The 12,968-nt window shown below is 37.8% G+C and overlaps 1 protein-coding gene across 6 annotated transcripts in view; it reads right to left on the bottom strand.

Annotated features, from left to right (window-relative positions):
- The window catches only part of JADE3 (jade family PHD finger 3), a 151,783-nt gene that overhangs the window by 34,377 nt on the left and 104,438 nt on the right, over positions 1 to 12,968 (bottom strand). The window lies entirely within an intron of this gene.

Genomic DNA, 12,968 nt, shown 5'->3' on the forward strand with positions numbered 1-12,968 from the left:
AATGGTGAAAAACTGAAACCATTTCCACTAAGATCAGGAACAAGACAAGGTTGCCCACTCTCACCACTATTATTCAACATAGTTTTGCAAGTTTTAGCCACAGCCATCAGAGAAGAAAAAGAAATAAAAGGAATCCAAATCAGAAAAGAAGAAGTAAAGCTGTCACTGTTTGCAGATGACATGATGCTAAACATAGAGAACACTAAAGACTCTACCAGAAAACTACTAGAGCTAATCAATGAATGTGATAAAGTTGCAGGATACAAAATTAATGCACAGAAATCTCTCACATTCCTATACACTAATGTTGAAAAATCTGAAAAAAGAAATTAAGGAAACACTCCCATTTACCACTGCAACAAAAAGAATAAAACACCTAGGAATAAACCTACCTAAGGAGACAAAAGACCTGTATGCCGAAAACTATAAGACATGGATGAAAGAAATTAAAGATGATACAAATAGATGGAGAGATATACCATGTTCTTGGATTGGAAGAATCAACATTGTGAAAATGACTATACCACCCAAAGCAGTCTACAGATTCAATGCAATCCCTATCAAACTACCACTGGCATTTTTCACAGAACTAGAACAAAAAATTTCACAATTGTGTATGGAAACACAAAAGACCCCAAACAGCCAAATCAATCTTGAGATAGAAAAACAGAGCTGGAGGGATCAGGCTGTCAGACTTCAGACTATACTACAAAGCTACAGTAATCAAGACAGTATGGTACTGGCACAAAAACAGACATATAGATCAATGGAACAGTATAGAAAGCCCAGAGATACACCCACGCATCTACGGTCACCTTATCTTTGATAAAGGAGGCAAAAATATACAGTGGAGAAAAGACAGCCTCTTCAATAAGTGGTGCTGGGAAAACGGGACAGCTACAGGTAAAAGAATGAAATTAGAACACTCCCTAATACCATACACAAAAATAAACTCAAAATGGATTAGAGACCTAAATGTAAGGCCAGACACTATCAAACTCTTAGAGGAAAACATAGGCAGAACACTCTATGACATAAATCACAGCAAGATCCTTTTTGACCCACCTCCTAGAGAAATGGAAATAAAAGCAAAAATAAACAAATGGGACCTAATGAAACTTCAAAAAATTTGCACAGCAAAGGAAACCATAAACAGGACAAAAAGACAACCCTCAGAATTGGAGAAAATATTTGCAAATGAAGCAACTGACAAAGGATTAATCTCCAAAATATACAAGCAGCTCATGCAGCTCAATATCAAAAAAAACAAACAAGCCAATCCAAAAATGGGCAGAAGACCTAACTAGACATTTCTCCAGAGAAGATATACAGATTGCCAACAAACACATGAAAGAATGCTCAACATCACTAATCATTAGAGAAATGCAAATCAAAACTACAATGAGATATCATCTCACACTGGTCAGAATGGCCATCATCAAAAAATCTACAAACAATAAATGCTGGAGAGGGTGTGAAGAAAAGGGAACCCTCTTGCACTGTTGGTGGGAACGTAAATGGATACAGCCATTATGGAGAACTGTATGGAGGTTCCTTAAAAACTAGAACTGCCATATGACCCAGCAATCCCACTACTGGGCATATAACCTGAGAAAAACATAATTCATAAAGAGTCATGTACCACAATGTTCACTGCAGCTCTATTTACAATAGCCAATACATGGAAGCAACCTAAGTGTCCATCGACAGATGAATGGATAAAGAAGATGTGGCACATATATACAATGGAATATTACTCAGCCATGAAAAGAAACGAAATTGAGTTATTCGTAGTGAGGTGGATGGACCTAGAGTCTGTCATACAGAGTGAAGTAAGTCATAAAGAGAAAAACAAATACCATATGCTAACACATATATATGGAACCTAAAAAAAGAAAAAGAAAGAAAAAAGATTCTGAAGAACCTAGGGGCAGGACAGGAATAAAGATGCAGACGTAGAAAATGGACGTGAGGACGTGGGGAGGGGGAAGGGTAAGCTGGGATGAAGTGAGAGAGTGGCATAGACTTACGTATACTACCAAATGTAAAACAGATAGCTAGTGGGAAGCAGCCGTATAGCACAGGGAGATCAGCTCAGTGCTTTGTGACCCCCTAGAGGGGTGGGATAGGGAGGGTGGGAGGGAGATTCAAGAGGGAGGAGATATGGGGATATATGTATTTGTATAGCTGATTCACTTTGTTATAAAACAGAAACTAACACACCATTGTAAAGCAATTATACTCCAACAAAGATGTTAAAAAATTATAATAAAAAAGAGAAAGGGACTTCCCTGGTGGCGCAGTGGTTAAGAATCCACCTGCCAATGCAGGGGACACGGGTTCGAGCCCTGGTCTGGGAAGATCCCACGTGCCGTGGAGCAACTAAGCCCGTGCGCCACATCTACTGTGCCTGCCTCTAGAGCCTGTGAGCCACAACTACTGATTCCGTATGCCACAGCTACTGAAGCCCGCGCGCCTAGAACCTGTGGTCCGCAACAAAGAGAAGCCACCACAATGAGAAGTCCGCGCACCACAATGAAGAGTCGCTCTAGCTCTCTGCAACTAGAGAAAGCCCACGCGCAGCAGTGAAGACCCAACGCAGCCAAAAATAAATAAATAAATAAATAAATAAAAAATAAAAAAGAAAGAAATAGATATATGTGTCATCATAAAATGATGAAAATTGTTTCTCTGGAAGGCTTCTGGAGCTTCTAGAGTTACTATGTATGTACAAGGATTCATAAACATAAATGTATTCATAAGAATACACATAAATATATACAGAGGCATAGTCCACCCTGTAATTTTAGATTGAATATTTCCTCCTAAGCATTCTTCCAAAAGCTTATGATTCCAAATAATGCATGTGGAATAAAGTTAATAACTACACACATTTGCATATTTTAATTTTTCTACCATATGGAGTTTTAAAAAGCCAACAACAAGAAAGTATTTGAGGAAAAAAGTGGAACTCTAAATATTAATTGAAGCTAAAAATTTGGGAGCTGCTATCAGAGGCCTGCTTCCAACTGAAATGAACCCAACCGAAAAGGACAAGACATGCATATGAATTCTCCAGAGACTATGAGATTAAATATGCTGCACTTTTTGGTGCATGGCTTATGAGGTAATTATAGAATATCTAAGTTTTTTCAAGATTTATCTTTTTCTAAAAGGAAGAATATTTTGCTTAATTATTCATCTTAATTGCCTCAAATTCTACATGGAACAAGGCAGACTATAAATGTTCTTGATTTAAACTAATATGTTTATTAAGCTTCTGGAAGAAAACAAAGGGGAATATCTTTATAACCTTGGGATAGACAAAGATTTTTTAAATAAGACACAAAAGCCATAACCTCCAAGACTGAAAAACGTGTTTATCAACAATGTATAATAAACTTTCACAAATCAATTAGAAAACAACAGAGAAGTCAATTAAAAACTGGGCAAAAAACCTGAATAGACACTTCACAAATAAGGCTATCCAGATGGCGGTTCTCGACCTCATGAGTTAACATGGAAATGCAAACTGAAATCATAATCACCATTACCTGCCAGAATGGCTAAACTTGAAAAGACTGATCAAAAATTGAAGATACTAAGTGCTTGTAAAGAAATGGAGCAAATCGACCACTGCTGCTGGGAGTGTGAATTGGTACAATCATTTTGGCAAACTATTTGGCAGCAGATATTATGGCTGAACATGTGCATACCTTATGAGCTAGCAAAGCCACTCCTAGGAATATACTTAACAAAAAAGTACACATATGTATCCTAAAAGATGTATAAAAATGTCCATATTAGCATTTTTCATAATAGCTGAGAACTGAAAGCAACCCAAATATCTATCAAAAGCAGAATGGATAAATAAAATGTGGTATATCACACAATGGAATATGACACAGAAGTGAAACCTAATGAAATGCTCCATGCAATAGCATGGATGAATCTCACAACCATAATGATGAACAAAACAATCCAGTCTCAGTATGAAGGTTAAAAACTGGCAAAACTGTCACCTATGGTGAAGGAAGTCAGTGGGGAGGAGCAGAAGGAGGGCTTCTGGGGTGCTGGTAATGTTCTCTTTCTTGATCTGGGTGCCAGTTAAGCAAGTGTATTTAATTCATGAAAACTGAGTTATACATTAATTATCTTTCTGTGTGTATATTATATTTCAATGCAAAATTTATAACAATGATGATGTTATCTCACTCATCTTTCATATGTATCTTGAACTAAAGGTCTGAATCTAAGGACTGAGCCTATGACAATAAAAAAAATTATAGGCCGAAACAGTAATACCAAAGGCAAGGAAATGCATGGGTAAAAGGTGGTTAATACACACTCACAAGGAGAAATTCTTATAACGATAGAGGGAAGGTCTATGAGAATAAATGAAAAAATATTACTTTGGGGTTTTGTAAAATGCAGCTTTAACATCTTCAAGTACACATAACATTGCTATAGCTGGACAAAATCCCAGGATCATCCCTCAGTGATTTTCTTCTCTGGCCACTATACACTTGGTAGAGGGACACTCTTTGAATTGTCACCAGACCGCTGAACAAATCAGCAAAAGCTCACAAGCCTAGAGATATGAGCAATTTTGTTAGAGTAATGTAGTAAGTGCAGTTTTCAATTTGGATGCTTGAGTGTAAACGAATGCTGTAGTAACTTTCTGGATGACTGATTTTGGTGAAAGGACCCACAACCACACCTGCTTAGCCTCATAGAAAGAAAGCCTATCCACCTGCTCCTCAGGGTAGGTCAGCTACCTCTAGCCCATGTGAACACTCCTGTTGACACTGAGGAGGCAAAAAAAAGAAGCTGCAACCACTCTAAGCTGACCTACAGCCTCTTCCAGTGTCCTATGCACAGTGAGTCCTCAGTGTGTCTTCAGTTGATCTAAATATTTAACAGGTAGAGACTATGCTTCATTTCCTAATGAGTGGATCAGAATCATCTGTGAATAGCACAGAAATTGCACAAATACCACAACATCATGGATTTTTTTTAAAGGCTTGAAATAAGTGCCTTAAAAGCTAACTAAACAGGAGGCCCTTATAATAAAATCTCTAGGAGTAGTTTCCCAAGATGCCCCTTGTTAATCTTGCCACTCTGCTTCTCTACAAGACTCCATGCCTCATTTATGAAACAAAAGACAATTACAACCTCTGTGACAGATGGTATTTTAAAAATTCCACACGCTCTTCTACAATGTGACTCTCCCACTGCCCCATCAAGTGGTGAAGTCTATTTCTCCTCCTTTTGAATCAGGAAGGGCATGTGACTGTTTCCACCAATAGGATACAGCAGAAGTGACGCTATGAGAATTGCAAGGCTGAGTCATAAAAGGGAAAACAGCTTCATCTTTTTGCTGGAACATGTGCATGTGGACCCCTGTGTCTGAGGCCTGTAGAGAGTCTGCCTATGCTGAGGTTGTCATGCTATGAGGAAGCCAAACCAAATGGAGAGGCCATGTGCAATCTTTATGTCATCCCAGCCCAGGTGGCAGACACGTTAATGAAAGCCTTCAGATGATTCCAGCCCCCAGCCGCTGAGTCACCCCCAAACTTCCAAGTCTTCCCAGATGAGGCCCTAGACATAGTAGAACAGAGACTAGCCATCCCCACTGTGCCCTGTCTGAATTCCTGACCCACAGAACCTATAAGTATAAAAACATGGTTGCTTGGTGCTAAGTTTGGGGGCAACAGTAACTGGAAAAACAATTTATACAGCAATAGTAACTGGAAAAGCTACCAAAAGACTGCTTTAAACTTTAAATAAGATAAATGTGTGTATAAAAGTGCTCTTTATTGATTCTCATAATTGAAAGCAAAATGGTAGACTGCTGCTGCCTAAAATGGAATGGGAAAGGAGGTGTGTGAAGAGTGGGGCAAGGAGAGTGGGGGAGGTGAGAGAAGCATGATGATAAAATATAGCAGTGGGAGGCAGGCTTGTGCTCCCATTTATCATTAGGGGCCATTCTTCCTTTGACTTACTATATGAAATCTGATATATTTTGAAAAGTAGAACCAAGGGGATCTCCTTTGATACTGAATATGGGGTATGAGGCAATGAAGAATCAAAGATGACTCTAGGAATTTTGGCCTGAAAGACTGAACAGGAAGAATGAATCTGCTATTAGTTAAACGTAGAAAATTACAGGTGGAACTAGTTTGGGAAGAACATCACTAGTTCAGTCTGGGACACTTTAAGTCTGAGATGTCTATTGGACATCCAAGTGGAAACATTGCATTGGTGGTTAAATATTTGAGTCGGGAGTTTAGTGAAGACAGTACTGCTCTCCATAACCCAGTTAGTCCAACATTTATATTCCAAGGAGAACTAGGCCTCTCTGGATACCTAATCATCCTCTCTTCCAGTATCACTAATGACTCAGAAGTATATGATAATATATTGTTAAGTGAGAAAAGCAAGTTACAGAATGTTCCCACTTATTTGTACATACATATGTACATGTTGTATAAGCATATATATTATACAGTTAATATTTGTATTCTGATTATTTTTGTTTTTACAGTAAGTCAATAATTCATCTACAATTTAAAAATCATATACACATACATGATAAATATAACATTAACCACTTATGTGTAATATAACTTATAATGCATGCTTCCTTTTAACCAAACATGAAGCGTTGCTTTCCTTCCATTGGAACCTTACTGTGAAAGAAACTGATTTAAATATACAAATGAACAAAAAATGAAACAAAACAAAAACTATCTGAAACTTGTTTATCATTGATGAGCATCAAAATCATCCACGGTCTACCTAAAAAACATGAAATGGGGTTAACATCATCTTTATTTGTTGAACTTACTTCAAAAAATTCCTTGTGGTAATGAAAAGGCTTACTTAAAAAGCTGTAACTTACAGTGCAAGTTGGCTCCATTTCAGAATTCTCTGTACCCCTCGCCTCAATCACCACGTATATGCACTACACTACCCTAAACTAAGGGACAAGAGAATAGCAGAAAGGATAATGGAACAGAGAGGAAAACCTAACCTGAAAGCTGGAACAAAAACCCTAAAAGGATTTGCTCCACCTACTCTGTTGTATCTTTCTTCACCCCTTTTCAGTTTTAGCACCCAAGAATCAGGTCAATTAATTTATATACATCCAAAATTACTTCTGTAAGTTCATTAGGAAATAAAATTCTGAAGCATTTTGACAATCTTGTGAATTAGGTAATAAATAAAAAGCAAGTGCTTAGTTTTACTAGTATTTAAGTTTCTCTAGCTGAATGATTAATCTGTCTGTAGTCAATAAGACAAGTAACTCAAATACAAACATTACAAATATTACTATTGTGATGGATTGAAGATAGTCATAAATCCTTTGATAGTCCTTCTGTTGAGAGGTAGGGTCTATTTCCCTCCCCTTCAGTCTGGGAGCTCTCTGCAACTGCTCTAATAAAATATGGTGGAAGTAATACTGTGACATTTTCTGAGCGCAGGTCTTAAGACTGGCACCTTCCACTTCTTTTTTTTTTTTTAACCAAAATTATAATTATTATAATTGTGGGATTATCACACATAAATTCATTTATATTTACTGTAGAAGAAACTGCACATTTTCAAGACTGCTTTGAATTCAGCTAAATTTGGTAACAAAATGTTGTTACCTAAAATGAGTGTCAATATTCCTTTGATCTCAACTACAGAGTCAAGTAATCCCCTAGGGAAAACAGACTGAAGTTCAATGCTTACACATAAAAAATTCAGGGGATTTGGGCTTTGAAGAGTATGAGGCTTTTGTTGTCTTGACTAGTGCTTCTAGATTTTTAGTAAGACTTTTCCATTCTCTACTTTCTCTTTATGTTTGATATACAATCTAATGCTTGTGAGTATTTTCAAAGCTTTGGTAGTTTTAAATTTCTTGTAAATCTGATAATCAAACTTCATTTACATTGATTTCTTAGAAAAAAAATTCTATCCAGGTTCAAGCACAACAGTAAAAATGAGCTAGTAACAGTCTTTTTTGCCATAATATTGGACTTTGCATATTATTTTAAAATTATATAGTTTCCAAAAAGAATGGCACCCTTATTCCCTCCTTTGCTCCCAAAAGAAGTTAGCTAAACATCTAGATTTTCATAAATTGCAAAAAATGAGGCACAGAAGCTAATTATGCTTAAAAAACAGTATGTAAATAATTTATTTGGCTTATACCAACATTTTCATATTCTGGATCTGACAGTTTTGTGTAAGCAGTAAAGTTAGTGTTGTCTCCTCCTGATGAATGTAGAATTAAAAAAAATTTTTTTTAATGTCATTTATTTAAAAAAATGTCATCTATTAAGTAGACTAAAAATGAGAGGTAGGGTGGGAAGGAAAAGCAGGAGTTGAGGACACAAGTGTCTAGGCTGACTCTCAGTTTCCTTTTTGATAATTTTTAAAAAACACGGAATTCCTTCTCTACTTTGTGTTGCCTGAGAACCACTATGGTTTGGTAAAGTCTATAACAGTAATTACATTTAATCACCACGAGTACATTTGTTTTAAGCCTATAAATACTATGTTAGTAACACTAAACTATCTCCATTGGCTTATTTGTAAAAAGAAAAATATATATTTATATTCTTACAAGGTTAATACTGAGGGCTGAGGAAAGGGAATGAGAAGCAGTGTTTAATCACAGTTCCTCTGGACTCAATAACCAGACTGGGGTCTTGCTCAAGCCACTTGGTCAAGCAGTGTCTGAGGAAGAGTCATAGGAGGCAGAGATGATGAAATGGCCACTGCTGGAGTGGCACCTTCCACTTCTCATCGCTTAGAAAACTCACTCTTGGAGCCCAGAGCTGCCAGGTAAGAAGTCAGAGTATCCTGACCACGTGGATAGGTCCTAAGACTAAATGGGAATCTGGGTAGTACAGATCATAGCATCAACTACAGGGTTACAGTGGTGAATAAAAGCAGTAAGGTTCTGGGACTTACCTGGTGGCACAGCAGTTAAGACTCTGAGCTCCCAATGCAAGGGGCCTGGGCTCGATTCATGGTCAGGAAACTAGATCCCACATGCATGCCGCAAGTAAGAGTTCACATGCCACAACTAAGGAGCCACTGAGCTGCAACTAAAGGAGCCTGCAAGCCGCAACTAAGGAGCCCACCTGTCACAACTAAGGAGCCAACATGCCGCAACCAAGGAGCCCACCTGCCAGAACTAAGACCAGGCGCAACCAAAATAAATTAATAAATCAATAATCAGTAAGGTTCCTCTGAGACTGAACCAGGAAGAAAGAGAAAATATAAACAGACCAATCACAAGCACTGAAATTGAGACTGTGATTAAAAATCTTCCAACAAACAAAAGCCCAGGACCAGATGGATTCACAGGCGAATTCTATCAAACATTTAGAGAAGACCTAACACCTATCCTTCTCAAATTCTTCCAAAATATAGCAGAGGGAGGAACACTCCCAAACTCATTCTACGAGGCCACCATCACCCTGATACTAAAACCAGACAAAGACGTCACAAAGAAAGAAAACTACAGGCCAATATCACTGATGAACAGAGATGCAAAAATCCTCAACAAAATACTAGAAAACAGAATCCAACAGCACATTAAAAGGATCATATATCATGGTCAAGTGGGGTTTATCCCAGGAATGCAAGGATTCTTCAATATACGCAAATCAATCAATGTGATACACCATATTAACAAATCAAAGGGTAAAAACCACATGATCACCTCAACAGATGCAGAAAAAGCTTTTGACAAAATTCAACACCCATTTATGATAAAAACCCTCCAGAAAGTAGGCATAGAGGGAGCTTTCGTCAACATAATAAAGGCAGTATATGATAAATCCACAGCCAACATCATCCTCGATGGTGAAAAACTGAAACTATTTCCACTAAGATCAGGAACAAGACAAGGTTGCCCACTCTCACCACTATTATTCAACATAGTTTTGGAAGTTTTAGCCACAGCAATCAGAGAAGAAAAAGAAATAAAAGGAACCCAAATCAGAAAAGAAGAAGTAAAGCTGTTACTGTTTGCAGATGACATGATACTATACATAGAGAATCTTAAAGACTCTACCAGAAAACTACTAGAGCTAATCAATGAATGTGATAAAGTTGCAGGATACAAAATTAATGCACAGAAATCTCTCACATTCCTATACACTAATGATGAAAAATCTGAGAAAGAAATTAAGGAAACACTCCCATTTACCACTGCAACAAAAAGAATAAACCTACCTAAGGAGACAAAAGACCTGTATGCAGAAAACTGTAAGACACGGATGAAGGAAATTAAAGATGACACAAACAGATGGAGAGATATGCCATGTTCTTAGACTGGAAGAATCAACACTGTGAAAATGACTATACCACCCAAAGCAATCTACAGATTCAATGCAATCCCTATCAAACTACCACTGGCATTTTTCACAGAACTAGAACAAAAAATTTCACAATTTTGTATGGAAACACAAAAGACCCCGAACAGCCAAAGCAATCCTGAGAAAGAAAAACAGAGCTAGAGGAATGAGGCTCCCAGACTTCAGACTATACTACAAAGCTACAGTAATCAAGACAGTATGGTACTGGCACAAAAACAGACATATAGATCAATGGAACAGGATAGAAAGCCCAGAGATAAACCCACGCACATATGGTCACCTTATCTTTGATAAAGGAGGCAAGAATATACAATGGAGAAAAGACAGCCTCTTTAATAAGTGGTGCTGGGAAAACGGGACAGCTACAGGTAAAAGAATGAAATTCGAACACTCCCTAATACCATACACAAAAATAAACTCAAAATGGATTAAAGACCTAAATGTAAGGCCAGACACTATAAAACTCCTAAGAGGAAAACACAGGCAGAACACTCTATGACATAAATCACAGCAAGATCCTTTTTGACCCACCTCCTAGAGAAATGGAAATAAAAACAAAAATAAAGTGGGACCTAATGAAACTTTAAAGCTTTTGCACAGCAAAGGAAACCATAAACAAGATGAGAAGACAACCCTCAGAATGGGAGAAAATATGCAAATGAAGCAACTGACAAAGGATTAATCTCCAAAATATACAAGCAGCTCATGCAGCTCAATATCAAAAAAACAAACAACCCAATCCAAAAATGGGCAGAACACCTAAATAGACATTTCTCCAAAGAAGATAGACAGATTGCCAACAAACACATGAAAGGATGCTCAACATCACTAATCATTAGAGAAATGAAATAAAAACTCCAGTGAGGTGTCACCTCACACCGGTCAGAATGGCCATCATCAAAACATCTACAAACAATAAATGCTGGAGAGGGTGTGGAGAAAAGGGAACCCTCTTGCACTGCTGGTGGGAATGTAAATGGATACAGCCATTATGGAGAACTGTATGGAGGTTCCTTAAAAACTAGAACTGCCATATGACCCAGCAATCCCACTACTGGGCATATAACCTGAGAAAAACATAATTCATAAAGAGTCATGTACCACAATGTTCATTGCAGCTCTATTTACAATAGCCCATACATGGAAGCAACCTAAGTGTCCATCAACAGATGAATGGATAAAGAAGATGTGGCACATATATACAATGGCATATTATTCAGCCATAAAAAGAAATGAAATTGAGTTATTTGTAGTGAGGTGGATAGACCTAGAGTCTGTCATACAGAGTGAAGTAAGTCAGAAAGAGAAAAACAAATACCATATACTAACACATATATGGAATCTAAGAAAAGAAATATGGTTCTGAAGAATGTAGGGGCAGGACAGGAATAAAGACGCAGATGTAGAGAATGGACTTGAGCACACGGGAAGGGAGAAGGGTAAGCTGGGATGAAGTAAGAGAGTGGCATTGACATATATACACTACTAAATGTAAAACAGATAGCTAGTGGGAAGCAGCTGCATCGCACAGGGAAATCAGCTCGGTGCTTTGTGACCACCTAGAGGGGTGGGATAGGGAGGGTGGGAGGGAGACACAAGAGGGAGGGGGATATGGGGATATATGTATATGTATAGCTGATTCACTTTTTTATACAGCAGAGACTAACACACCAGTGTTAAAGCAATTATACTCCAATAAAAATGTTAAAAAAGAAATCAGTAAGGTTCTTGTGCTCATGTAGCTTTGAGTTCGTAATACCACTACCAAGGAGTAACACAGAAATGCTAATGTGTTCACCAAACCCTGTTTCTTTTTCCATCTAGGCACATAGCAAGACTGCATTCCCCAGTATCCTTTGCAGTTAGGTGGGCCATGTGAATGAGTTCTGGCTAATGGCGTATGTGTGGATAATCTACTTCAAAGTCTAGCCCCCCTCCAAATCTACCTGCATAACCCTCCATACTGCCTTTTCTTTTCCTGCAGACTGGATTTAGAAGTTCGGGGGTGGAAAAGGGAGTGGGAAAAGACCTGGCAGACAGAGGAGTCACTCATAAAAAGAGCCTGAGTCCCTGAATGCCTATGTCAGGCAGAGATGACTCACATCCCAAACCCACACTGGATGGAGACATGTGCAAAAAATAAAACCTTCATTGTGTTAAGATGCTGAGACTTTCGGAGATGTTTGTTATAGCAGTTGGCCTATCCTGACTAATACATACATAACGGTAAAAAATTATTTCCCAATATTTTCATGTATGTTTCCACTTAAGTAACTATTTTGTTGCATTAGATTCATTCTTAAATTTCTCTAACAGATTTATATTTTAGAATATTTTCTCCAGAGCTATCCATCAGTAGAAAATAACTAACCAATGAGGTTTTAATTTTACTAAAACTAACATGGAGGAGTCAACCCAAAATAATATATTAAAAGATTTTTGTTTTTACATTCTGATACTTTTCATATGCTATTGTGAACTGCTATAACACTCTTTATTAAAAATATTTAGCACAGGTTTCCCTGGTGGCACAGTGGTTAAGAAGCCACCTGCCAATGCAGGGGACATGGGTTTGAGCCCTGGTCC

This window comes from Pseudorca crassidens, chromosome X (genome assembly GCF_039906515.1).
Source record: "Pseudorca crassidens isolate mPseCra1 chromosome X, mPseCra1.hap1, whole genome shotgun sequence".
In the NCBI taxonomy this organism is placed as follows: domain Eukaryota; kingdom Metazoa; phylum Chordata; class Mammalia; order Artiodactyla; family Delphinidae; genus Pseudorca; species Pseudorca crassidens.